Source organism: Phocoena sinus, chromosome 11, assembly GCF_008692025.1.
Source record: "Phocoena sinus isolate mPhoSin1 chromosome 11, mPhoSin1.pri, whole genome shotgun sequence".
In the NCBI taxonomy this organism is placed as follows: domain Eukaryota; kingdom Metazoa; phylum Chordata; class Mammalia; order Artiodactyla; family Phocoenidae; genus Phocoena; species Phocoena sinus.
Window position 1 is genome coordinate 31,632,799 of NC_045773.1, and position 25,916 is coordinate 31,658,714.

General features: G+C 40.3%; 1 non-coding gene across 1 annotated transcript; it reads right to left on the bottom strand.

Moving 5' to 3' along the window:
• Positions 1–4,110: 4,110 nt before the first annotated feature.
• LOC116763004 lies at positions 4,111–4,215 on the bottom strand. The gene has a single exon (XR_004352421.1). It is a non-coding gene; the product is annotated as a U6 spliceosomal RNA (small nuclear RNA).
• Positions 4,216–25,916: the final 21,701 nt, after the last annotated feature.

Sequence of the window (25,916 nt, forward strand, 5' to 3'; positions counted from 1 at the left end):
CTTAGCTGTGGGCAGCACAGTCCCCCACAGCCGCCTTAGGTGTGAGCAACTAAATTCCCACAAGCCTTGGGATTTGTGCATCTAAAACAAGGTCTATCCTCCCCTTGCTGAAGTCTTCACTGTGTTATCCTGCCCGGAGGAACACTCTTTCTTAGTCCCTGCATTCCATTTCAAACAACCTTTCTTCTCACTGGGCCTGTCTTGTACCCCAGGGCTCCTAACTCAGATTCAACCCCGGAATGAATGTGACTTCATAAAGTTTAACATCACGTTGCTTCCTGAGAGTGGTCGAACAATTTCTAATATGAAGAAAGGGGGACTGCTTCCACTCAAAACATTAAGGTAGATGAGGAGTCATTAGTCCGAAGAAGGAAAGATTTTGCAAAATCTAAACGAAAATTTCAAGAAAAGACAGTGGGAGTGAGTCTTACTCATTTAGAATCAGTGGTGGCTTCATTCTTCAGTTTCCTTTGACAACAGGCTCCACCACTTTGTGACCTTGGGCACGTTTCTAAACCTCTTCAAGCCTCGTTTTGTCATCTATTACACGGAGATAATACTTAACTCACTTCTTGTGAGAATTCAAGGTAGTAATCCATTTGCTCCTAAAAGAGTAACTACTTTGCATTTCAATTCTTATATACAGGGTTTGGGCCCTATCCTAAGCTCTGTGCTGGGCCCTGGGGACGCATAGGTGAACAAAACCTCAATCCATGCCCTCTGAGAGTACACCTGAGTATTGTGAGATAGGGATGGGGAGAGGAAGGTGACAAACAGAGATAACTTCACTTTGATGTAATTAAGGCTAAGTTGGAAACAAGCACTGGGTGCTAAAGGGGTCAGAGACGGCCTTCTACAGGAGGTAACTGAACTGAAACAAGGCTGGTAGGAAAACGGCAATGAATATGGTATTTGATGAATGGCTTCAGAAGTTTCCAGGAAGAAGGTTTAGCAAGAAAAAGAATAAGGCTATTTGAAATGGTGGACCAATGTGTCTGGCACATAATAGTAACTCAATAAATATTTGATACGTGATTGAAAATTACATACTGTTACTCATTACAGGATAAAGTAGGAGTGGCACAAAGTAAGTCTGGAGAGGATATGTGTTAGATTATAAGGACCTTATATACTTTTCTAACACTCTTCACTATTTCAGCAGATATGTATTGAATTATTACCATGTTCCAGGTACTTTTTTTTCCCTTTCTTTCCAGGTACTTGATTCTGGAGAAAAATAAGGATATCTTGAAAAGTTTTAATATAAGAGGATGAAATTTTTCACTTGTGGTAACTTTTAGACTTCTGTGGAGTAAAGTAATATAGAACCCGCCACATCCCCTAATGAGTTCTGTGCATGAACTTATAAGTCATTTATGCATTCTTGTCATTCATTCACTCTATAAATATTTAATTTGAATGTGGGAAACAGCTACTGCGACAGGCTCTGGAAATACAACAATTAAAAAAGAAAGACTCCCTTGAGTTACTTACAATTTGGTTGATGACACAATAAGATTCTTGCTGTAATGAGTTTATCAAGAGGAATGGGAGCATGGCGGAATAGTTTAAACTGAGATGAAAAATGAGTAGGAGTAGGCCAGCTAGTGTGATAGTAATGGGATAATGAAATTTTAGGCCAAGGAAACATTACAGACACCCAGAGACTCGGGAGAAAAGGACTTTAAGGGAATTACAAGTAGGTCTGTATTACTGGAGCATAAGGAGAGGTGGTCAAGAAAGAAGGGCACAGAAAAGTGGTTTCAGTTGCTGAAGGACTTGCAGGCAATGCAGTAGTCTTCGGAGTATTTCCATCTTTCTCCTAGAAGATCAAAGTAGAATAAAGAAAATCAAGGTTTCAGAATCACACATTACATCACCATTTAAAAGCACTGTAAATTATAAATTATTAACCTTCTCTAAGTTTCAATTTCCTCATTTGAAGAAAAGTAGATAGTACCCCCACGGAGTCTTGTTAGGATTAAATAAAATGATGTTAGGATTAAATACGATAATGATGGCTAGAAAATAATAGATGCTCAGAGAATGTTAGTTTCTATTATTATTACTAATATTAAGAATTCTTCCAGGGCTTCCCTGGTGGTGCAGTTGTTAAGATTCCACCTGCCAATGCAGGGGACATGGGTTTGAGCCCTGGTCCAGGAGGATCCCACATGCTGCAGAGCAACTAATCCCATGCGCCACAACTACTGAGCCTGTGAACCACAACTGCTGAGCCTGAGCCTGTGTGCCACAACTACTGAAGCCCACGTGCCTAGAGCCCGTGCTCCGCAACAAGAGGAGCCCCCACTCGCTGCAACTAGAGAAAGCCTGTGTGCAGCAATAAAGACCCAACACAGCCAAAAATAAATAAATTAAAAGAAAAAAAAAAAGAATTCTTCCAGCCTTCCACATACAGTAAGGAGCAAGTTGTAATGTCTCTAATTTGTATATGGAGAAACTTGTTCATAAATGTGGAAACAAAAAGTGTCTCTTTATGTTGAGTTCTACTACAATCTCTTAAAATTAACGTTAAATAGAATATGCTTTTTCACACTTTTTTCAAAGAAAAGCTAGGACTGCTATAACCTGGAAGGGTAAAGAATCTCACCAAGCTACACAGGGTGCTGGAAATGCTAAAATGGCAATGAAGGCGTTCCTCACCCACTGGTATTTGGTAGGCACAGAAAAGGCTTAAATTAGACATCTCATACATGAGATATTTTGAATTCTAAGCCATGTGGGTGTTCCTCTCTACAATTCTGTATCCATACAATCTTTTAATTAAATAAAAAGCATGTTATGTTTTGAGAAATTTGGAATGATAGTATTTCCCAATGTGGTCGCTTTCTCTTCCTTTATTGTTTTTACTTTTTTAATAAACTGATCATTATTACCACTGCTATGATCCATGCTACTTTTCAATCTAAGAAAAACAAAGAACGAATTGTAAAATTATTACCCTGGTACCATGAAAAATAGGCAATCATTAGCATTTGAGATGTGTAAGAGACAGCTCAACTTACAGAGTTTACTCTGTAAACTCATTCAGTATGCAACCCTCCCTAAGTGATACTCATCTAATCGGATTTTAACCAATGACATATGATATCATGAATTATGGAACACTTGCATAATTGCTTAAGTAGAGTATCTGGTTTGCAAATACGTATAAGTAAACTAACTAAAGAGGAGACCTGGAGTAGTCAAATATTAAAATTGAAAGGATATAATATTTTTAATGGCACACACTAGCTTCTTGAAACTGAAGTTTAACCTTCTTCACAATAAGGAGAGCTCTCCTCATCAGGGAGAGTCTAATGAGTGGAAATACTCTGTCATTTCCCAGGTGCCCAGGGTGGAGTTGCCCAGACATTCCAGAGGTACTGCTCATTGGTTTTTGGCTTCTTGGTTCTTCAGGAAATAAAAGAAGAACAATTACCTGAAGACAAGTAAAGACATTTATTTTTCATTCATCAGTCTTTTTCTGTGAAAATAAAAAGAGGGAATCAGAAGATTAACTCTCGAAAGGATCATGGACAACTAATCCAGCTCCCTCATTTTGCAGGCAAGGAACCTGAGGCTCAGAGAAGGTACATTTATTGAAGGTGTATTTTTTTAACATCTTTATTGGAGTATAATTGCTTTACAATGGTGTGTTAGTTTCTGCTTTATAACAAAGTGAATCAGCTATACATATACCTATATCCCCTTATCTCTTCCCTCTTGCGTCTCCCTCCCTCCCATCCTCCCTATCCCACCCCTCTAGGTGGTCACAAATCACCGAGCTGATCACCCTGTGCTATGAAGCTTCTTCCCACTAGCTATCGGTTTTACATTTGGTAGTGTGTATATGTACATGCCACTCTCTCACTTTGTCCCAGCTTACCCTTCCCCCTCCCCGTGTCCTCAAGTCCATTCTCTAGTAGGTCTGCGTCTTTATTCCCGTCCTGCCCCTAGGTTCTTCATGACCTTTTTTTTTTTTTTTTTCAGATTCCATATATATATGTTAGCATACAGTATTTGTTTTTCACTTTCTGACTTACTTCACTCTGTATGACAGACTCTAGGTCCATCCACCTCACTACAAATAACTCAATTTCGTTTCTTAAAAGTATAGAACACTTCACGAATTTGCATGTCATCCTTGCGCAGCGGCCATGCTAATCTTCTCTATCGTTCCAATTTTAGTATATGTGCTGCCGAAGCGAGCACTTGAGGGTGTATTTACCACACGTTTTCTTCATGACATCTCTGTGTGGTATTAACCCCATTTTATAGGTAAGGAAACTAAGGCTTAAAGAGATTGAGTGACTGATCCTAAATCACCATGCTAGATCTAAAGTGCGTGCTGGGTTGTTTGGGTTTTTTTCTTTTTAAAAATTTTCTTTAGTGTTTTGTTTTGTTTTTTTTTTTTTTGATTGATAAAGCTAATACATATTCATTGCATATATTCATATAAGCAACAGTAAGGAAAGTAAAAATCCTCTCTATCCTCATCACAAATCCTCAGCCTAGGGCTAGCTACTATTAACAGTTTATTAGCTATATCCTTCCAGATGTTTTTCTAAGCCATATGAGGCATGCCCTTTAAAAAAAATACCACATCATTTATCAGAAATGGGAAAATCAACACTAGGAGTCTTATTCCTAAAAGTGATAAATACTTTATATCAATAGCAAAAAGCCTGGACAAGGGGAGAAAGAAGAGGAAGAGAAGAAATTCTATTTATTTTTGTCACTCTTGTGTAAGTCCCTTTTTGATTACTGGAAGCGTTCTCTTGCTTTTTATAATCAATTTAAGAATGTTAGCTGGAACGCAGCAAATGCTTAAGAATAAAAGGGATGGGTCAGAAAGCCACATGAGGCATTTTCTTTCTGAATTTTTATTGGTACATTTGGGTTTGTTTTTAAATAACTTAGTTATCAATTAAAATATCAGAGACTTTCTATGTGGTGGTTTTGTTCATCTAGTGAGTTTTTAAAAAATATTTTAAGTATATTCTTTATTCTAGGAAGACTATAACATTTTATTTTATTTTATTTATTTTTGGCCGTGCTAGGTCTCCGTTGCTGTGCGCGGGCTTTCTCTAGTTGCGGCGGGCGGGGGCTACTCTTCATTGCGGTGCGCGGGCTTCTCATTGCGGTGGCTTCTCTTGTTGCGGAGCACGGGCTCTAGGTGTGCGGGCTTCAGTAGCTGTGGCACGTGGGCTCAGTAGTTGTGGCTCACGGGCTTCATTGCTCCGTAGCATGTGGGAATCTTCCCAGATCAGGGCTCGAACCCATGTCCCCTGCATTGGCAGGCAGATTCTTAACCACTGTGCCACCAGGGAAGTCCCAAGACTATAACATTTTAAATCATCAGGTTTTTTTTGTTTTTGTTTTTTTTCAGTACGCGGGCCTCTCACTGTTGTGGCCTCTCCCATTGCGGAGCACAGGCTCCGGACGCGCAGGCTCAGCGGCCATGGCTCATGGGCCCAGCTGCTCCGCAGCATGTGGGATCTTTCCGGACCTGGGCACAAACCTGTGTCCCCTGCATCAGCAGGCGGACTCCCAACCACTGCGCCACCAGCAAAGCCCAAAATCATCGTTTTTTAATGTAATTATTTGTATTTCCTTTTGATAAGCTCCGTTAGAGCTTTTCTTTCACATAAATGCATTGTTCCTACAACGGTACAACACGGTCATAGATAATGGTCAAAAGCATCTCACTGAATGGTTATAATTTGGAGAATTCATAGATTTCTCAGGAATCTTTGATCTTAAGCATCCCTAAGACGACTGGTTGAAATGGAGTAAACAGACTATGCAGTAAAATGAGTCTATAGTGCCTGCTCTTCCTCCACCCCCATTCCCACCGAGCATGCTCAGCATATGAGGCTTCGTGGGAGAAGACTGTTGCTGGAATCTGCTGGGCTTTCTGTAGGGCTGATTTCATGAATGTGTGACCTTACATGGGGCTTGAGGACTCTGCTGTCTTGAAATTCTTAATACTTTTTTAACGAAAGGTCCCTCAGTTTTACTTTGTACTGGGCCTGTCATATTATAGAGCTGGTCCCACGTTGGGCATACTGCTTTGAGAACCCAGGCTCCTCTGTACAAGTCCAGCATGTTAACAAGCACAACACATGAAATGCTAGGAGAAATTAGTGGGCTACTGACAGTGAACAAGCATCCCTATAGAAATGAGACCTTTTCAAGCGAAACCAGTCAGGTCCATCTCTCTAGCTCCTGGAATCTGATTATATAATTTGGTATCAGTGGCAAAGATGGTTGCCGAAGAAAACGTGCCTTGATTTTGTGACTTATCTTCTTACTCTTAGACTCTGAAGTTATTCTTGAAAATGATAATTAGAATAATATGAAATCAACACAGAATCTCTGTCCATTAAAGTTTTGCTTTTTATTATAAAACATTTCAAATGTACAGGAAAACTACAATTGCAATGAACGCACATATATACTCCTCTGTGAGTAAAAGTTGTTACCACTTGGCCATATCTATCTATGTATCTGTGTGTTTTCTGAACTTTGCCGCTCTGCAGCATGTGGGATCTTCCCGGGCCGGGGCACGAACCCATGTCCCCTGCACCGGCAGGCGGACTCTCAACTGCTGCGCCACCGGGGAAGCCCCACGTTTTCTGAACTTTTGACAGTGAGTTGCAGACATCATGACAATACTCTGAAATAGTTCAACATGCCCTTCCTAACAATTCAGACATTCTCCTAAATAACGAAAATATAATGCTTTTTTTAAAAAATTATTTTATTTGTAATGTAGAAAACTTGGAAAACAGAGATGTATAAATTAAAATTACCCATAATTCCACTGCCCAGAGATAACCACCATAAGTAGAAAAATGGCCTCACGTTGTATCTATTTGTCCACACAGAATGAAGCATCTCTACTTATTTTCACCTTTACCAACATTTTCCATGCCTTCTGTAGTAGGCAGAATAATGGCCCCTCAAAGATGTCCATATTCTAATCCGCAGAACCTTTGAGTATGTTACGTTACAAGGCAAAGGAGACTTTGCAGGTACAATTAAGGGTACAGAATTTGAGCTGGGGATCTTATCTTGGATTATCTGGGTGGATCTGTTTTTAATCACATGAGTCCTTAAAAGTGGAAGAGGGAGGCAGCGAGTAAATCAGAGAAATGTGACATGAAGACTCAACCTGTTGCTGACTTCAAAGATAGAGGAAGCCTCCAAGAAATGAAGGAAGCCTCTAGACGATGGAAGAAGGCAAAGAAACTGAAACTTTCCTAGAAACTTCAGAAAGGCCAGTGCCTTGATTTTAGCCTAGTGAGATCCAGTTGGACTTCTGACCTATAGAATTTTAAGGTAATAAATTTGCATTGTCACCACATGTGTGGTAATTTATTATAGCAGCAATAGAAAATGAATATATCTCCCCATTTGTATTTGCCTTTGAAATGGAAGTCTTTTATTCTTTAGGACATTCTTTTAAAATTTTTTTTTGGCTGCATTGGGTCTTCATTGTTGCACGCAGGCTTTCTCTAGTTGTGGTGAGCAAGGGCTACTCTTCGTTGCGGTGTGCAGGCTTCTCATTGCAGTGGCTTCTGTTGTTGTAGAGCATGGGCTCTAGGTGCATGGGCTTCAGTAGTTGCAGCACACGGGCTTCAGTAGTTGTGGCTCATGGGCTTCAGTAGTTGTGGCTCACAGGCTCTAGAGCGCAGGCTCAGTAGTTGTGGTGCACGGGCTCAGTTGCTCCATGGCATGTGGGATCTTCCTGGACCAGGGATCGAACCCGTGTCCCCTGCATTGGCAGGCGGACTCTTAACCACTGCACCACCACAATGCCCTCTTTAGGACATTGTGACTGAATTATTTTCTTATTTTCTTCTTCTATTTGGCTTTGAAAACAATAATGACTAACACAATGAGAAAATAAAGGCAGTACCCCTAGGTTTTGCTCTGAAAGGGGGACTAGATCTTCTATGGTTCTTTTGACCAGGGCTGGGCTGATACATTCACAGACCATTTACAGACTCATAGGACAGGGGGAGGGATTGCTCTCTAGTCTTTTTAAGAAATTCACTTGGAATTATGGAAACTGTTTTGAGGAAAACCATTTATTCTCAATCTCTCACAGATCTTTGTACTTGTCTTTCATAGCACTTATAACACATTGCAATGGGGTACAAGTATAACATCTTGATTAATGTCTGTTGTCCCTCTGGACTCAAAGCACTGTAAGGGTAAGGACCCTGTTGGTTTGTTTTTGCTATGTGCCTAGCACATAGTTGACCCCAAAATATTTGTTAAATGATTGGATGTTTGGCAATGCAAAAATCTGGTTCTTGAGTGGCTAATGAGAAGCTAAACTGCTCTGTGTAATTATATTAACAATTATAATACTAAACTATATATAAGATTAATTATATGTAATTATATACATTATTTTAGAGAATATTAAAACAACAAAATTTTAAAGGAAGAAAAAGCTGTTTTCAACAAGTGCTTGGGAATCTCTTTGAAGATAATTTTGTTTTCTTGGAGACTTTTTTTTTCCTGGATGCAAATTCAGACTACACTGTCTGAATGTCATTCTGGAGATACCAATGTGTTCCTGCATATGTGTAAGTTCCTTCCAAACATCCTCACAGGAGGTCAGGAACACATTGTCAGGAAAGACAATGAGTAGTGTCTTCACTTCCCACTGGCAGCAAGCCCTAGAATCAATCAAGCAGGGAGCCCACTCTGGGCTATTGTGCTCAAGTCAGATCGCATTTCACCACTCTAACCACCCAGATGGACAGTTTGGGGGCAATGGAGTTAAAATCACCACTGACTAAGCAATGTCCCCTTGCTGGAGACATTTCTAAGAGCTACAAACTAACAGAAAGGTTGCTCTGTGAAGGAACAGTCACTTCAGGGAACGTGAAAGTGGAATGTCATCAGTTAGACTGAACAGCATAGCGATAAGCCTGAAAAGCACTTTCACACTGAGCTTTGAGGGAGGGTGTACCCAGGGCCAACTTTTTCCTATGGAACCTACGTTGCAGTTCTGTTTCGGCAAGTGTTACTGAAAGCAAAATTTTTTTCAAGTCAGCTGTTATTGGTTAGAGTCCTGTGCTTGCAAACAACAGAAACTACCCCTGGCCAACCTAAGCCTGCAGAAAGTATTGGAAAGACATGAGGTAGCTCAGAGAATGGAAATAAACACTGAAGAAGCAAGTCTCAGGCAGGATGGGAAGCACAGCTGATGAGCAACAAAAGCCAACAAGCAGCCTCCTTATCAGCTTGACCTTTTTCAATCCTTGAGTCTCTCTCCTCAAGATTCAAATGCCCCAGAGAAGGTGATTGACCTAGGCTGGGTTACATGCCCATTTCATGGCCAGAAGGGTGCAGAACTTTGAAGGACAGTCCCACTAACTCTATATCTAATGGAAGAAGGATGGTTTCCCAAAGCTGTTGCCAGGAGAAGGGGGAAGGATTGCTGGGCAGGCAAAAGCATTATATGTCCATTCATCAGCTTATTCACTGAGTGCACATTCAGGAAAATTAGTCTTCTCCTTGAGCCCCATAGCAAAGAACTATAGCTACCTATGGAATCCAGGCCAGTAACTTCCTGTGTGACCTTAGACAAATCATAAACCCTCTCTGGGCCACAGTTTCCTCATTTATAAAATCTATTGAATGGTTTGGACCAGATGATCCCAAGTGGCTTGTAGAGAGAAAAGAGCCAGAAGAGAGGATCTCCTCCCAGATATTGGCAATATCACCTTGGCTGACTCATTTGCCAATTCTGGGTTTCCCTGTGTGTAAAGGGGGTGAACTAGACACCTTCAGGTTACTTCTAGCTGTAAAAGTCCATGATTCTAAAAAAGAACAGATGGAAGTAGCCAGGTCAGTCTTTCCTCTCAGAATCAATGAAATATCCCTGTTTTTAGGAAATATACGCTGAAGTATTAAGGAGTAAAAGGGCCTTATGTATACAACCTACTCCCAAATAATCCAGAAAAAAAAAACTCATGTACATACACATATACATACGTGTGTGTGTCTCTGTGTAAAGAAAGGGTCTACAAATGTTAAAAAGTGTCCAAATGTTAAAAAGTAGTGAATTTGAATAAAAAGTGTATGGGAGTTCTCTGAGCTATTCTTGAAACTCTTCTCTAAGTGTAATTATTTCAAAATGAACTCCAAAAAAAAAGTCAATGGGAAGGGCAAAAGGAAATCTGTTCCTCTGCCTGCTTGTCCAAAGGCTTTTTGATGAATTATTTGTGTGACAAGTGAGTATTTGTATGTCTGTACTGCTAGATCCTAACTCTCTAGGGGAAGTTTTTAGTGCCAAAGCATGGACTCTACAATGCGTTCTCACTACTAGTGTGACAAAGCTCCACTGTGAACCTGGAAGATACTGGATAAGGCCTGACTATTTACTGCTCCTGAGGAGTCTGACTAAGTGGGTGGAGATTTCCTGTTGGCTCTTATGCTTTTCTTTTGTTTTAACAGTGGTTTAGGGGAACATACTTCAGACACAGCATATATATTTAATGCTTTGTACTTTTAAATATTCATCTATAACCCAACAAATGTCTCTACCAACTACTACTTACTAACTTGATTTGAAGCCAAACATTACTACCTTCACACAATCACTTCTTACTGAAAATTGATTTCAGTATCTAGAAGGGTATTCATTGCAGGATCATATTAGCAAAATATTGGGACCAACCTAGGGGTCCAACAATAGTGTACCGGTTAAATAAATACACTCACGCAATGGAATATTGCGTAGATGGTAAAAAAGAATGAAGAAGCTCCCTAAGAGTGGCTGTGTAATGATCTCTAAGCTAAAAATAAATGAAGCACCCACATATGAGTAAATATGGAACAATCCTCAAGGTATACTTTTAGAGCAATGTGCACAATTATGTGTAGGTATCATACAATTGTATTTTAAAATTGCTTGAAGGAGTAAGCAATGAGTGGACAATTAATGTTTTTGCCTGCTCAGCATATGCCTGTATATATATATATATATATATATATATATATATGCAGAACATTTTCTGGGAAGAGATACAGGAAATCAGTAACAGTGGAAAACTCTGGAGAGGGGAACAATGGGTGGGGGTAAGAATCTGGGGAAGAAGGACAGGAGGGAGACTTGATTTTCACTTACATCTTTTGAGTTTTGTACCAAATTTAATGGAGGACTCAGTGCCCCTTCAGCAGTAGATCCTTCTGATCCTCCCTCATCATGTAGGCTCAAGGGAGGATAAATCACTGTAGTCAAGGAAACTGTCCTGTTAGGGTATGAGTATTCTGCATATTGGGTTCATGACTTATCTTTCTGTTCCCAGCAGCTATTCTTATCTTTGCTTAGTAATTGTTTATTGAATTGAGTTCAACTGGATTGATTTGCTGTGCTTTTAGGGGCACTTATTAGCCCTTCATGTGTTTCCCTCTTTTCTACCCTAAAGGAAAAAATATAAAACAAACACTTATTTTCCATTCTTAAGAATTTAAAACTTAGTCAGTGGATGTAAATTGGTGCCTCCTTTTTGCAGGGCATTTTGGTATCATAAATCAGCATGTAAAACGTACTCATGCTGTAACCCAGTACAGCATTTTTTTAAGATATAGAAACAGATCTTACATGTGTATGATCCCATTTTTATCAAATGTCATCCATATATCACTATATGTATATACGCATAGATATCTAGGAGAAATGTCTTCAAAATATTTAAAATGTTTATTCCTCCATGATGGGTGGTTTTCCTCTCTGTATTTTTTCATATTATTCACATTTTTCTGGAGTACACATTGTCATCATTTTTACCCAAAAATGAAACTATTAAAAAGAAAAAGCTGGGAATTCCCTGGTGGTCTGGTGGTTAGGACTCAGAGCTTTCACTGCCAAGAGCCCTAGCTGGATCCCTGGTTGGGGAACTAAGATCCCGCAAGCCTTGCAGCATGGTCTAAATAAATAAATAAATAAATGATAAAGAAAAAGCATTCAAGTGATTTCACTAGTTTTACTCTTTGACTCATCAAATATTTGTTGATTGTACCACATTATTCTAGAATTATCTTTCCTATTTTACAGTCTGCTGAATTTTCTATGCACCCATTTGAGAAAGCACTGGAGCTAAATACTTATCAAGTACTTTTGAAAAATTTAAGCAGAAAAAAAAAATCAGAACAGTAGTTGTCTCTTGGGAAGTTGGGGATGGAGATAAACTGGGAAAAGGTATGAAGGAAACTTTTAGGGTGATGGATAATGTTCTAAAGGTTTGGGTCATAGAGGTATATGTATTTGTCAAAACTCAACAAATTTAGCCAAGATTTGTGCATTCCTCTGTATGTCAGTTTTGCATCAGAAGGAAAAAAACAAATTGGATTTTAGTAAGTGATATTGATATCTGGAATTTACTTTGAAATGCACCGAAAACAAGATAGATTAACGGATGGTTTGAGGAATGGATAGATGAATACATAATAAAGCAAATATAATAAAATGTTAATTGTAGAATCTAGGTGATGTGTGTATATATATGTGTGTTCATTATAAAATTCTTATAATTTTGCACTTTAACAATTTTCATAATAAAATGTTGAGGAAAATGTAATCACCGGTCATCTATTGATATACTGATATGTTGAATATGCTTATATTTTATTCTTATAAACTAAATTCAACAGATTAAGTTCTAGAAGTTGCATCCCCCACCCTCCCAACTCAAACTTCTTGGATAGTTAAGCTATTTAAATATATATACATGATATAATTAGTGACAGGGCTGTCTTCATGACTGTGTTAACTATGCAGTCACACAGGGTCACGAAGTTGGTTCAATGCTCTGCTGTTGCTGTCTTGAAATTCTTATTACTTTTTAAACAAGGGGCCCTGTACTCTCATTTTACAATGGGCCCCGCAAATTATGTAGCTGGCCCTGACTAATGAGCTTACTAACATATATTATCTTCTCTTTTTGCCAGGCACTATGTTAAACACTTTATATACACTATTTCATTGAATCCTCAAAGACAGACTTAAGAGATAGTCTTAATATCCCCATTTTACAGATGAACATAATGAGGCTCAAAGAGGTTAAGATATTTGCTCAAATTCACACATTTAGTGTACCCTCAGTATGCATAGTAGCACAGTACACATGGTAGATACTCAATAAATATTTACTAAATTGATAATAGTAATTATTATAGCAGCTCCCATTTATTGAGCACCTTCCAGCAGCCTACAGTGCTCTGACTGAAACCCAACATGTTCTCCCTAACCCAGACTCCCCACCTTTGGCATCACTACCTTAAGACCACGTTCCCTGCCAGCCTAAATTAGGTCAAGTCTTCTCTTATGTTACCCTGTGCTTCTTTGTCATAGCAGTCATCACAATTGTAATTAGGTAGTTCTTTGTTTAATGCCTGTCTTCCCTTCTGGACTGGAACCTCAGTGAAGACAGTGACTCATTTTTATCTGCTCACCACTCTTTTCCTACCATCCAGTGCTGTAGCTGGAGTGTAGCCTGCTTGCCAGGGCTGGATTATATATTTTTTCATTTACTCCTCAACTCTGTGAGGTAGAGATTGTTACCATCATTTTACATCATTTACAAGGCTCAGAAAAGTTAAGTCTGAGTTACCTCACCATAAGGGAAGCATCCACCATAACGTGGACCTACATTTGCCAGACTCCAAAATCTCTTGTCTTTTCACGGCAGCCCACTGTTTCTATATGACAATCTGCCTGACATTATTTTCTATCTCCAGGCACTACTTATTCCCTTCAGCTCCTATTTTTGCTGTCTGACCTCTGGGCTCTATGATGAAGAGGAGACATGCTTTCCAGGAAGTAATTACGGCAAGTGATATAACCAGGCTGGCTGAAGCCAGGATTTTACTTTTTAACCTTGATGAGTAAAGCAGCTGGAAATACTACCTTCTAAAAGCAAAGGATCCAATTTCCCCATAGTACTAACTCTTCCTTAGTGCTAGGAAACACCCTGAAGTCGTCTCTTGGGCTATGTAAATATAAAGCAGTCTACCCAGGTCTAGTCTTGGGGAAGGCCTGAAATAATTAAGGTAAAGCAAACGTAGATGCTTCAGGCTGTTAACAAGATGTCTCAGTAGTTTTAGGCTTCGATAGATTAAGATTTCTATGCGAAAATGTTTTTCCCTAAGTGTGGATTTGGACTATCCTATGCTTATGCATTGCTGCATATCTTTCTTTGCAGAGTTGAGAGGACTATTCTTTGGATTATTCTTTGTTTGTGAGGATCATAGAAGTGGGATGGAAAGGAATGCTGGGAGAGTGCACAGGCTTATTCTCTTCAGCTGGTGCTGGAGGACAGGCTGTGAACAAGAAATGGAGAGTGCTTGGCCCAGCATGCCCTGGCATGGATGGTTGAGTTTTACCTGTGGTATTAAAATCCCAGACTGAAAATCCCAGACCTTAGGAATTAAGACTGATGACAGATTGTTCTGTACTTTGTCTTTTGTAGGACATAGGGCATCTGGTGGTGGTAGAGTTTCCAGAGGACCTAGGTTTGTACCATTCTGAGGATGTTCAGACTGTGGACATCTCAGAGTAGCCACTACTAATAGCAGTGTAAGTTACCCTGTCTATTACACTTCTTTTCTGGTATTCCCAAGCCTTCTGAAAAGACTTGTTAACTGTCACACCCTGGCCTCAGTTGTGCTCTTGAGCTTGTTCTACTTTCTTGGAAGAATATCAGGCACTTCCTAAAGTTAATGATAGAAGCAATGGTGACAGTCATCTGTGCAAAACAGTGGTGCCCACTGTCCTCATAAGGGTGAGAGATAGTAAGGCTGCAGCAGGTCCAGAAAGTTGGGGCAGAAGTACAGGAGGGACTGTTTCTGAGAACACAAAAGCTATGTCAGAAATACAGAAGAAGAAAAAAAAGAAATACGGGAGAGAAGAAGGTTGCCTTTTCCAGGAAATAGGCCATGAGGGCTTATGCCATCATAATTTGAACAATAAAAGTAAGTATGATCATATTTTGTAGTCACTGGTTAGTGAGATAGGATGTACTGTATCTGTCACTCTATATGCCATAGCCAGTCTCCAAGATGGTTCCCAGAGATCCTTGCTTTTTTGTATTTATGTCTTTATATAGTCTTCTTCTTCAATGAATCAGGGCTAGTCTATGTGAACAACAGTGTATGGCAGAGGTTACAGTGGTTGACTTCCAAGGGTAAGTTGTAAAAGACTTGCAACTTCTGCTCTGGTCCCTTGAATTGCTTGCTTTGGGGTAGGCCAGCAGTCATCTCATGAAGCCTCTTATTTATTTATTTTTGGCTATGCCACGCAGCATGCGAGATCTGAGTTCCCCAACCAGGGATGGAACCCTTGCCCACCTGCATTGGAAGCGTGGAGTCTTAACCACTGGACCGCCAGAGAAGTCCTCATGAAGACTCAAGCTGCTCTGTGGAAAGGCCTACAAGAGGAGGAACTGAGGCCTCTACCACCATCCAGGACCAACTTGCCAGCCAAGTGAGTTAAGTCATTGAACGTGTATCTTCCAGCCCCATTCAAGCCTTCAGATGACTGCAGACCCAGCTGACATTTGACTGAGCCTCATGAGAACACCCTATCTAGAACTTCCTAGCCAAGTGGCTCCCATATTCCCAGCCCATAGAAACTATAAGAGATAATAAGTGTTTATTATGTTTTAAACTACTAAGTCTTGGGATGACTTGTTATGCATCAATAAATAAAACACTATACTATAGCTTCTATGGAATAAACGTCTATGTGAAACTCTGCCTAATAGATCAGCCAAGTCTTCAGAAAAAAAGAGGACATGGGTTGAGTCTTCAAAGATGAGTAGGAGCTTGCAGGTGGAGGTAAAGTGGAGAAAGGGGAATCATTTCAGGCTAAAGGAACAGCTTGACTATAGGGCCAGAAGTAAGAGGGCATGGCTTGTTTGAAAAAACAGCAATAAATTCAGCATGACTGGGGTGCAGTATGTTTAAAGAATGAGGTAGAGAAAGATTACAGGAGTAGACAGGAACAAGCTCAAAAAGGACCTTAAATGCCATGTTCATGTATTTGTTTTTTATCCTGAAGGCAATGAGGAGCCACTAAAGAATTTTTAAGCAGGCAACTGACATGATCAATTGTACCTTTTAGAATGATGGCCAAATGGAAGATGGATTGGAGACAGAAAGACCATTTAGAAATAATTGCAAGTCCAGGTGAGAAATGATTAGTGCCTGAATTAAAGTCTTAGCAGTGTGAACGGGGGGCGGGGAATGGAGGGCTATTAGGAGGTATAATTTTCAGAATATGAGGGATGAGGAAAAGGGAATATGTGGGATCCAGGAGGAGGAGCAAGTTTTTTAAAATATTTATTTATTTATTTATTTATTCGGTTGCGATGGGTCTTACCTGAGGCACGTGGGCTCTTTGTTGTGGCGCACGGGCTTCTCTCTAGTTGTGGCATGAAGGCTCAGTAGCTGTGACGCATGGGCTTAGGGATCGAACCCGTGACCCTTGTGTTGGAAGGTGAATTCTTAACCACTGGACCACCAGGGAGGTCTTGAGGAGCAAGTTTTGAAGGGGTGAGTTTGAGTGGTGTGTAGGACACCAAGGTAAACATTTACAGGGGACAACTAGAAACACTGGTCTGGCTTGGAACCCAAGAGGGAATGAAGTCAGGCTGAAGATGCACAGAAGTTTTGAAGGCTTTTTCATACAAGCATCCCCTCTTAAAAGGTAAGTAATTCCATGGGTGAAATGAAATCAAACTACAATTTAGAGTTTTAGATTTATCTTTCATTGATAGCAAAGCCATTTAGAAATAAGATTTACAGTAAAAACCTGGGATAGGATCAATGGCATGAAGTCAGAACCAGGTACAGGTGGAAGGCCATTTTGTAGTATCTTCCAGTTTTGCTGGGGATTCAACCATCAGCAGAATCTGGTGACTAATTAAGTATAGAGATTGAAGGAGAGGGAAGAGTCTAAAAAATTAGTTCCCTCCCCCAAAGTTTCCTTTCTTAGATCTACATTTTCCATCATGTATAACATCTTATGATCTATGCCCCATTTCAATATCACTGATTTTAAAATTTTCTGAATTAAATTTTGCTTCCATTTTCTTCACCTATTTTCCAGTAAATTTATATGAGTTTCATGATCTTCTACTTCCTCCTTTTTTCCCCTTTCTCCTCTTCCTGCTTTTTGTGAACAAAAGAAAATAAAACCTCTTCCTTTACTGACTATATAACAGGTGTAGCAGAATTCTTGATTTTTTTAATTGAATATTTTACAGGCATTCATTCTTGATTCATTGTCAATAGCTGTCTAATTCTTTGAAATTGTTTTTCAACTAATACAGTGATTTTCATCTCTAACACCTAAGTATGGCCTAGTAGTCAACGCTCCAAGACTTGGAATTCACCTGATTTGACCTGATCTACTTATCCAAGAGGTATATATTTAGAAAGATCACATAGATAAATGCAGGGTCCATAGCACTAGCATTTCAAGGATTAAAGAAAAAGTAACTTGTCAGGTCATATAGTTTTGTAATCAAGTTGAGAAGAAAGATCACTATGATAAATAAATGTGCTACAATCCCAGATTTTGAACAGGACTTTTTCTTTTAGTTGTTTCAAAACTATTTCTGCCTCAGTAAAAATTAATAGCAGTGGACTTCATGTCATCTTATTTGTGGAAATAACTGCGGTTAAAAAAAATAATTACCACTTAATTTTTGTTAGCAAGAAAGCCCAAGGAAAGTAATGTTAAAAATAAGGAAATGGAGCTGAGTGCTTAGTGGTTAGCATCTGGAGACACCACTTAATGTACTTACCTTTTTCAACATTTAATTGATGAAAATTGAGGCTCAATAAAAATTTTCTAAGGAGCAAAATGTCTAATGAATATTTTATATCTAGCTTTAGATAAAACAGTTTTACAGCATAATTAAAGGTAAATCTGCAAAATCCTAGGTAATAGGGCTTCCCTGGTGGCGCAGTGGTTAAGAATCCGCCTGCCAATTCAGGGAACGTGGGTTCAAGCCCTAGTCCGGGAAGTTCCCACATGCACTGGAGCAACTAAGCCCGCGAGCCACAACTACTGAGCCTGCGCTCTGGAGCCCGCGAGCCACAACTATGGAAGCCCGCGTGCCTAGAGCCCGTGCTCCTCGACAAGAGAAGCCACCGCAATGAGAAGCCGGCACACAGCAAGGAACAGTAGCCCCCGCTCGCCATAACTAGAGAAAGCCAGTGCGCAGCAACGAACACCCAATGCAGCCAAAAATAAATAAATAAAATTAATTAATTAATTTAAAAAAACTTAGGTAACAGATTTTTTTCTAAGATGAAAAAGTTCCTTTGATTACATAATTGAGACATGCTCATTTAAAAAAAATTCAATTGATCCAGAAAAGCAGGAAATAAACTAAATTACATAAACCTCACCAGCCACAGATAAGCATTGTTAAAATTTTGTGAACTTGCTTCCAACCGTCTCTTCATACATATATTTGTGTATGCATATGTATGCCCGTAGCGTGACCTACACAGAATCATACCGTTCTGTAAACTGATCCTTTCATTTTGCAACACGTTGTGGACACCTTTCCATTTCCATAAATATAGATCTGGTTCCAGCTTTCTAAACAGATGCGTAGTATTACGCTCTATGTAAACACCGTAACTTAACCAACCATTCCCACACTGTTGAACATTTGGGTTGTTCTCAAGGCTTTTTTTTTTTTAATTTGCGGTACGCCGGCCTCTCACTGTTGTGGCCTCTCCCGCCGCGGAGCACAGGCTCCGGACGCGCAGGCTCAGTGGCCACGGCTCACGGGCCCAGCCACTCCGCGGCATGTGGGCTCTTCCCCGGCCGGGGCACGAACCCGAGTCCCCTGCATCGGCAGGCGGACTCTCAACCCCTGCGCCACCAGGGAAACCCCCAAGGCTTTCTTTTAATTAGCAATACCATGGTAAACATCCCTGTCATATTTCTTTCTTTCTTTTATTATTATTATTTTTAAAGATTATTTGATGTGGACCATTTTTAAAGTCTTTACTAAATTTGTTACAAGACTGCTTCTGTTTCATGTTTTGGTCTTTTGGCCCTGAGACATATGGGATCCCAGCTCCCCGACCAGGGATCAAACCCACAACCCCTGCATTGGAAGGCAAAGTCCCAACCAATGGACTGCCAGGGAAGTCCCCTTATTATTTATTTATGTATTTATTTATTTGTTCATTCAAATAAAACATGGCTCGGGACTTCCCTGGCAGTCCAGTGGTTAAGACTCCGTGCTTCCACTGCAGGGGGAACAGGTTTGATCCCAGTTCAGGGAACTAAGATCCCACATGCCGCACAGTGCGGCCAAAAAAAAAAACAAAACCAGAAACAGACAAAAAAAATATATGACTCAGAGCCCCCACTTATCAAGGTGGACAAGAGTTATTACTGGAATTCTTTTCCCCGCTACAGTGAATTATATATGACCTCCAGGGTTTGAGTGGCCCTAGGAAACTGGATTGGGGTTATGCTATTGATCCTCCTTTGTCTGGCCAGAGACAGTCCTCTCCAGAGGTCTTCTCCATTCTAGGCAGGGAAGCAGCCCCGCAACACTTTTAAACCTGCTTTCAGGATCTCAGTGCTTAGTGACCTGTCTCCCAGGCATCCTGCAGCCATCCCAACCTGGGTTTGTTCTTTTCGAGGGAGATACTTGGAAATCCTAAAATTCCACAACCCCTCCCCAGCCTTAGTGTTGTCTTTATACTAGTAAAGGCTATTTTCTTGAGGAGATGGGGAAAAGGAACTACCACTAAACCTCTCCATATAAACCTATAACAGACAACTAGACAGTTGACTGTGGAGGAGTTACTTAACCTCCTGAAACCTCAAATTCTTTATCTATCTATAAGATAACAACAAATAGCAACTCCATCCTGCCAGTTGTAGAGACCAGAAAATTTATGTCTTTAGCTTCCCTCATTCTCTCACTGCCACTCATATTCTGCCTCCTGAACCTTCAGAACAGAACGAGAATCTGACCACTTCTCTCCACCTACCCTGCGTCTACCTGGGGCCAAGTCTCCACCATGTCTCACTTGGATCTTTGCAGTAGCCTCCTAATAGGTCTCCTTGATTCTACCCTTATTCCCGTCATCAATTTTCTTTTGAAAAGGATGATGGCTTTCATCTAACTTTGAGGAAAAGGCAAAATTCTTAGACTAACCTAGAAAACCCTCTTATATGACTTAGCACTACCTCCCCCACCTCTCTGACCTCAGTTCCAACCATCCTCTTCTTCAGTCACACTCCCCTTGCCAAAACATGTCAGGCATGCCTTTTGCATTATCCTCAGGACAATAGTTTCTCCATGCAGGTATCTGCTCAATTACCTTTATCATTATCCCCAGAGCCTGCTTCATTTTTCTCCACAGCACTTATCACTGACATAGAGTATGTTTATTTCACTATCTCTTAAAACTGGAATATAAGCCTGTTGAAGGAAGGACTTGTCTATTTCTATTTAGGTTTTCAGTGCCTAGAGAGTACCTAGCACACATTAGGAGCTCAATAAATATTTGCTGAATAAATGAATGGACAATTATATCTTTCAGAATTGGAGTGAGGGTTCATTCTGATAATGTTAATGCCTATCGAATAGGAAAGACTATTTGAACACAGATTGTTGCTGTATCATCATTATTATTATATTTATACTAGTCTTTGAAGACTATATTAGAAAAAGGGTATTCCAGCAAAGAACTGACTGAAGCAGAGGCTTACAAGTAGGAAATACCCTGTAGGTAAGTGTGACCTGCACTGAAAACTAAATATTGATAAGAGCTAGTGTTGGAAATGTAGGGATGAATATGGAGGGAACTGAATTCAAGGCTCAGAAGTACGGGTTTGTCCCTAACAGTGGGGAACCATCCAGGATTTTCAGCCAAGGAAGATATGATAAAATCTTGGTTTTTGAAACTTCTGTGGTGATAATCAGTTATCCTGTGTTGCAAAGTTGCATTTTGTGGCTTGTGGGAGGTGTGTTTGTTAATCAGAGAAAACGGTGTGTTTCTTTAAGAAACTTTGCTGGACCTTTTTGTCTGATAGGACCTGGCCTGTGACCTTATTTATGATCCCCTCTTTTCATGCAGACACCAAACATCCTCCATGTGGAGAAAAAGAAGGCTGAGATCCAGAGCCTTGGTGATTCACTCTTAGTTATTTCCCCTTTCATGATTCTAATTTGCTCACCCTTTGGATTGTCTTCTTCAGACTGTGGCTGTATTTCATGTCTTGGTTTTCCACCTCACAGGCAATTTCTGACCATATCTTTCTCCATGACATAACCCCACTGTCATTTAAAATCTCGCCATCCAAAGTGTGGTCCTGGGACCAGTAGCACTGGCATCACCTGAGAGCTTGTTAGAAATACAGAATTTTCAGGACCCACCTGAATTAGAATCTGCATTTCAACAAGATCCCTGGTGATCTGTGTGTACATTAATATTTAAGAAGCACTACACTTAAGTATCCCTTAACCAATGGATGCACCAGTGTCCCCCAGGAGCCCCTCATCACCTCAAATAAACATACAGAGAGGGCTTCCCTGGTGGTGCAGTGGTTAAGAATCCGCCTGCCAATGCAGGGGACACGGGTTCGAGCCCTGGTCCGGGAAGATCCCACATGCCGCGGAGCAACTAAGCATGTGCGCCACAACTACTGAGGCTGTGCTCTAGAGCCCGTGAGCCACAACTACTGAAGCCCACGCACCTAGAGCCCGTGCTCCGCAACAAAGCATAGCCCCCGCTTGCTGCAACTAAAGAAAGCCCACGCGCAGCAACGAAGACCCAGTGCAACCAAAAATAAATAAATAAACTTATTTAAAAAAAAACAAAACCAAAAAGCATACAGAGTGTTTGCTTTCTAAACAAACTTCCGGACAATTCCCCCTAGCCACCCTTTCCAACTGGAGAGCTTTCCACACTCTACCTTCTGTGCAGAAAATCTGAAGCAGCAATGCTTTGAATGTTCGGTGTTTCTCAAGGTACAATCCTCAGATCACCTGCATCTGAATAACCTAGAGAGTTTGTTAAAAATGCAGATACCCCATCCTACCTACATTTGCTGAATCTGACTCTTTAGGGGAAGGGCACTGCAAACCACTTTTTCAACTAACATATGATACATACCAACAATCAGAGAACCATCAGAAAACTCCTGGCTGCAAAAACAAATGCAGCTTTAATAGCTCCCCCTTCTTGGTATTGAAACCTTTTTCCAGCTTTGACTCCATTCCCTCATCCAGCCCTGCACTGGGTTATTTGAAATACAGTAATTTTAGTTATCATCCTATTGTTAGAGAGTGCTATTTTTGCAAGAGATCTCATCCAAGTGCTGCTCTGATACCTCTTTTACAAAACTATGTAAATAGCATTCCAGAATTTCTTTTCTACAGGTTATCAGTCTTAACATACAAATGAAATATAAATGTTTCTATCAAATAATTTAATGTTTATTTTTCTGCTTCTTAGTATTTTCTTACGCAATAAAAGAAGATTTTTCCTGCGTCTGATGCTTCTTTAAAGTCACTGTGCTCCTCTTCATCAATGTCTCATATCAGGACGGTTAGTTTCATAGTCAGTCCTATTGGAAAAGTACCTAACATGACTTTATAATAACATTCTCTAGGGTCTGGGAGTTTGGGGGCAGGGATAAATGCTGAAACAGGCACTTGGTGCCTGCAGTTTGCTGGTCTACCTCTATTGCTGCAGTCTACATCAAGGCCTTCTACCACTGACATGAAAGTTGAGCAGAATGGGTGAAAGAATGGCAGCACTAGTTGCATAACTATTATGAAATGAAATTACACAGTTTGAATCCACATTAATAGATATTAAATGTTAATATCTATTAACATTAGATGTTAATAAAAATGTTAATATCTATTATCATTTTATTACTAAATGATACCTCTTGCAAATAAAATTTAAACAAAGTCTGAATCTTAATGAAGAGGGATCAAGAGAGAATAAAATGTTTTCCAGACTTCTGCATCCACCCCCAACAGTGCTTGTTTTAGATCTTAAAATCCTTCTTTCAAAAAACTAGAAAATCAAAACGAAAAATCTCTTTTCTCTCTTAAAGGGGTTCAAGACTTCAAAGGCATTCTTTAATGAGTCTATCTTTATGTATCCTTTTCTGAACCCTCAGCAAGATCTAATCTTATTCTTTTAGAGTGTCTATAGTACTTCCTTTTCTCATTTCCAGTCCTATTACTCTTCCTTGATTCGTGGTCATATCTGGGCCTCTCCTTCTCAGTTGTACTTCCTTGGCCAGTTGTAAATTTCTTTAGGCAGAAACTGTGTATTCTCCTTTTTGTACCTATCAACAATATTTATTGCATTCGTGTTTTTTTTTTTCTTTTTAAAAACAACGTTAGGGGTTGAGCTATTCTTATTTATTTATTTATTTATTTATTGGGTCTTCCGTTGCTGCGCGCGGGCTTTCTCTAGTTGCAGCAAGCGGGGGCTACTCTTCATTGCGGTGCGAGGGCTTCTCATTGCAGTGGCTTCTCTTGTTGCGGAGCACAGGCTCTAGGCAAACAGGCTTCAGTAGTTGTGGCACATGGGCTTCAGTAATTGTGGCTCACGGGCTCAAGAGCGCAGGCTCAGTAGTTGTGGCATGTGGGCTTAGTTGCTCCGTGGCATGTGGGATCTTCCCGGACCAGGGCTCGAACCCATGTCCCCTGCATTGGCAGGAGGATTCTTAACCACTGCGCCACTAGGAAAGCCCTATTGCATTCTTTATGCTCAGCAAAGTGAGGCCTACAAAAGTATAAATTATAAAACAAACAGTTTAGCTTGGAAGAAAAATTTTACCCATGTAAAACTGTAGCAATTACTGTAAGAGAATATATAAGTATATAACTAATAGAGACGTGAGTCTTGATCCCATACAGTTCTGTCATGGGAGGTGCAAAACCACTGAAGAAGGTGAGTATGGAAGCCTGGGCTCTCAACACTAAGCACATTTAGCCTTAGGATCTACACTTAAAATCCCAGTGGTCTAGAGAGGGTAGATGCCCTCAGTAAGAGCTGCTGAGATTCAAATTGAAAATGAGGTGGGAGTGAATATCTCCAAGCTACCATGATGAACCAAGGCCAAAGCTCTTGGTTCAATTTTTCTGGATTCCATAATTGCCAGCATTTCTGTATGCTGCAAGGGGCAAGGAGCACCTGAAGATCATTAACATTAGCCAGGCAGGTGCCATTCTAGTCAAGTCATTATTATCTCTCACTTGGATGGATAATTGAAATTGCTTCTTAAATGTTTTTTCCACTTCATTGTTATCTCCTCCTCCTCTGTGTCAGGGGTCCCCACGACCACCTCTCGTGTTCAATGATTTGCTAGGAAGACTTTAATAGGACTCAGAAAACATATAATCATACTCATGGCTATGAAGTATTACAGAAAAAGTGTTCAAAACAAAGTCAGCAAAGGGAAAAGGCACAGGGGCAAAGTCTAGGGAAAACCAGGCCCAAGCTTCCAAGAGTCTTCTCCCACTAGAGTCACACAGGATGTGCTTAATTCCCCTGGCAATAAGTTGTGACAGCACATGTAAAATGTTGCCAACCAGGGAAGTTTGTTTAAAACTCAGCATCCAGGGACTTCCCTGGTGGTCCAGTGGTAAAGAATCTGCCTTCCAGTGTAGAGGACACGGGTTCGATCCCTGGTTGGGGAACTAAGATCCCACATGCCATGGGACAACTAAGCCTGTGTGCCACAACTACTGAGCCCATGGGCCTCAATGAGAGAGTCCACGTGCTGCAGACTACAGAGTCCACGTGCCACAACGAGAGAGAAGCCCGTGGGCCACAACAAAAGGTCCGCATGCCTCAACGAAGAGTCCTGCGTGCCGCAACTAAGACCCAACACTAAAAAACTAAAGCTTTTTTCTTTAGCCCAAAAAACTAAAGAAAATAAGTAAATATAAAATTTTAAAAAAGAAAACCTCAGCATCCACAGATTGGGGGCAAATCACATAGACATGTTCTGCCTAGCAGGTACCAAAATCCCAGATTCCTCAAAGGAAAGCAGGTGTTCAACATACAGCACATTGTTTATACAAACAGTTCATGCAAAGTGAGCCAATCTTATCAACGGGGTGATGGGAACCCTCCCAAAACCCGAGTTTCCAGACACCTGCCAAGGACCAATCCTGTAAGCCAGACTTTCAAAAGACAGCACTCCGGCCTACTATGTTAACACATTTCTGCACATCTTCTAACCCATTCTCCAGTCAATAACCAAAGGAATCTTCTTGAAATATAAACCAAATTATGTGTATTGTATTTGGACTAAAATCCAAACTCTTTACCATGGTCCACAAGTCCCTGCATGATGTCAATAACTCCTTCCCCTCAAACTCATCTCTTGTCACTCTCCTCAGCAACACCCTGCAGCCACTTTGGCTTCCTCTAAGTTTTGAAAACATCACTGCCCAACAGAACTTTCCTTGCTAACGGAAATGTTCTTCTGCACTCTCCAGTCATCTCTTGGTGTCCACCAACCACACACAGTTATTGAGCACCTGAAATATGGCTAGTGCAATTGAAGAAATGAATTTTTAATTTTATTTAATTCTAATTAATTTAAATTTAAATAGCCAAACGTAGGTAGTTTGGCTACCATACTGGGCAATGCAGCTCTAGAACACATTGAGTTTTTCCCATTTTAAGGCCTTTTGCTGTATGGGAACTTACAGATCAAACTAAAATGCTTGAATCACATAGTTTATTAAATTAATTTAAAACACAGCACAGAGCAAGGGAAAAGAGAAAGGGTAAGTTAATACACTATTAGGAAAGGTTGCATGAATGGTGGAAGGATCACACTGCTCAAATCCTGGGTT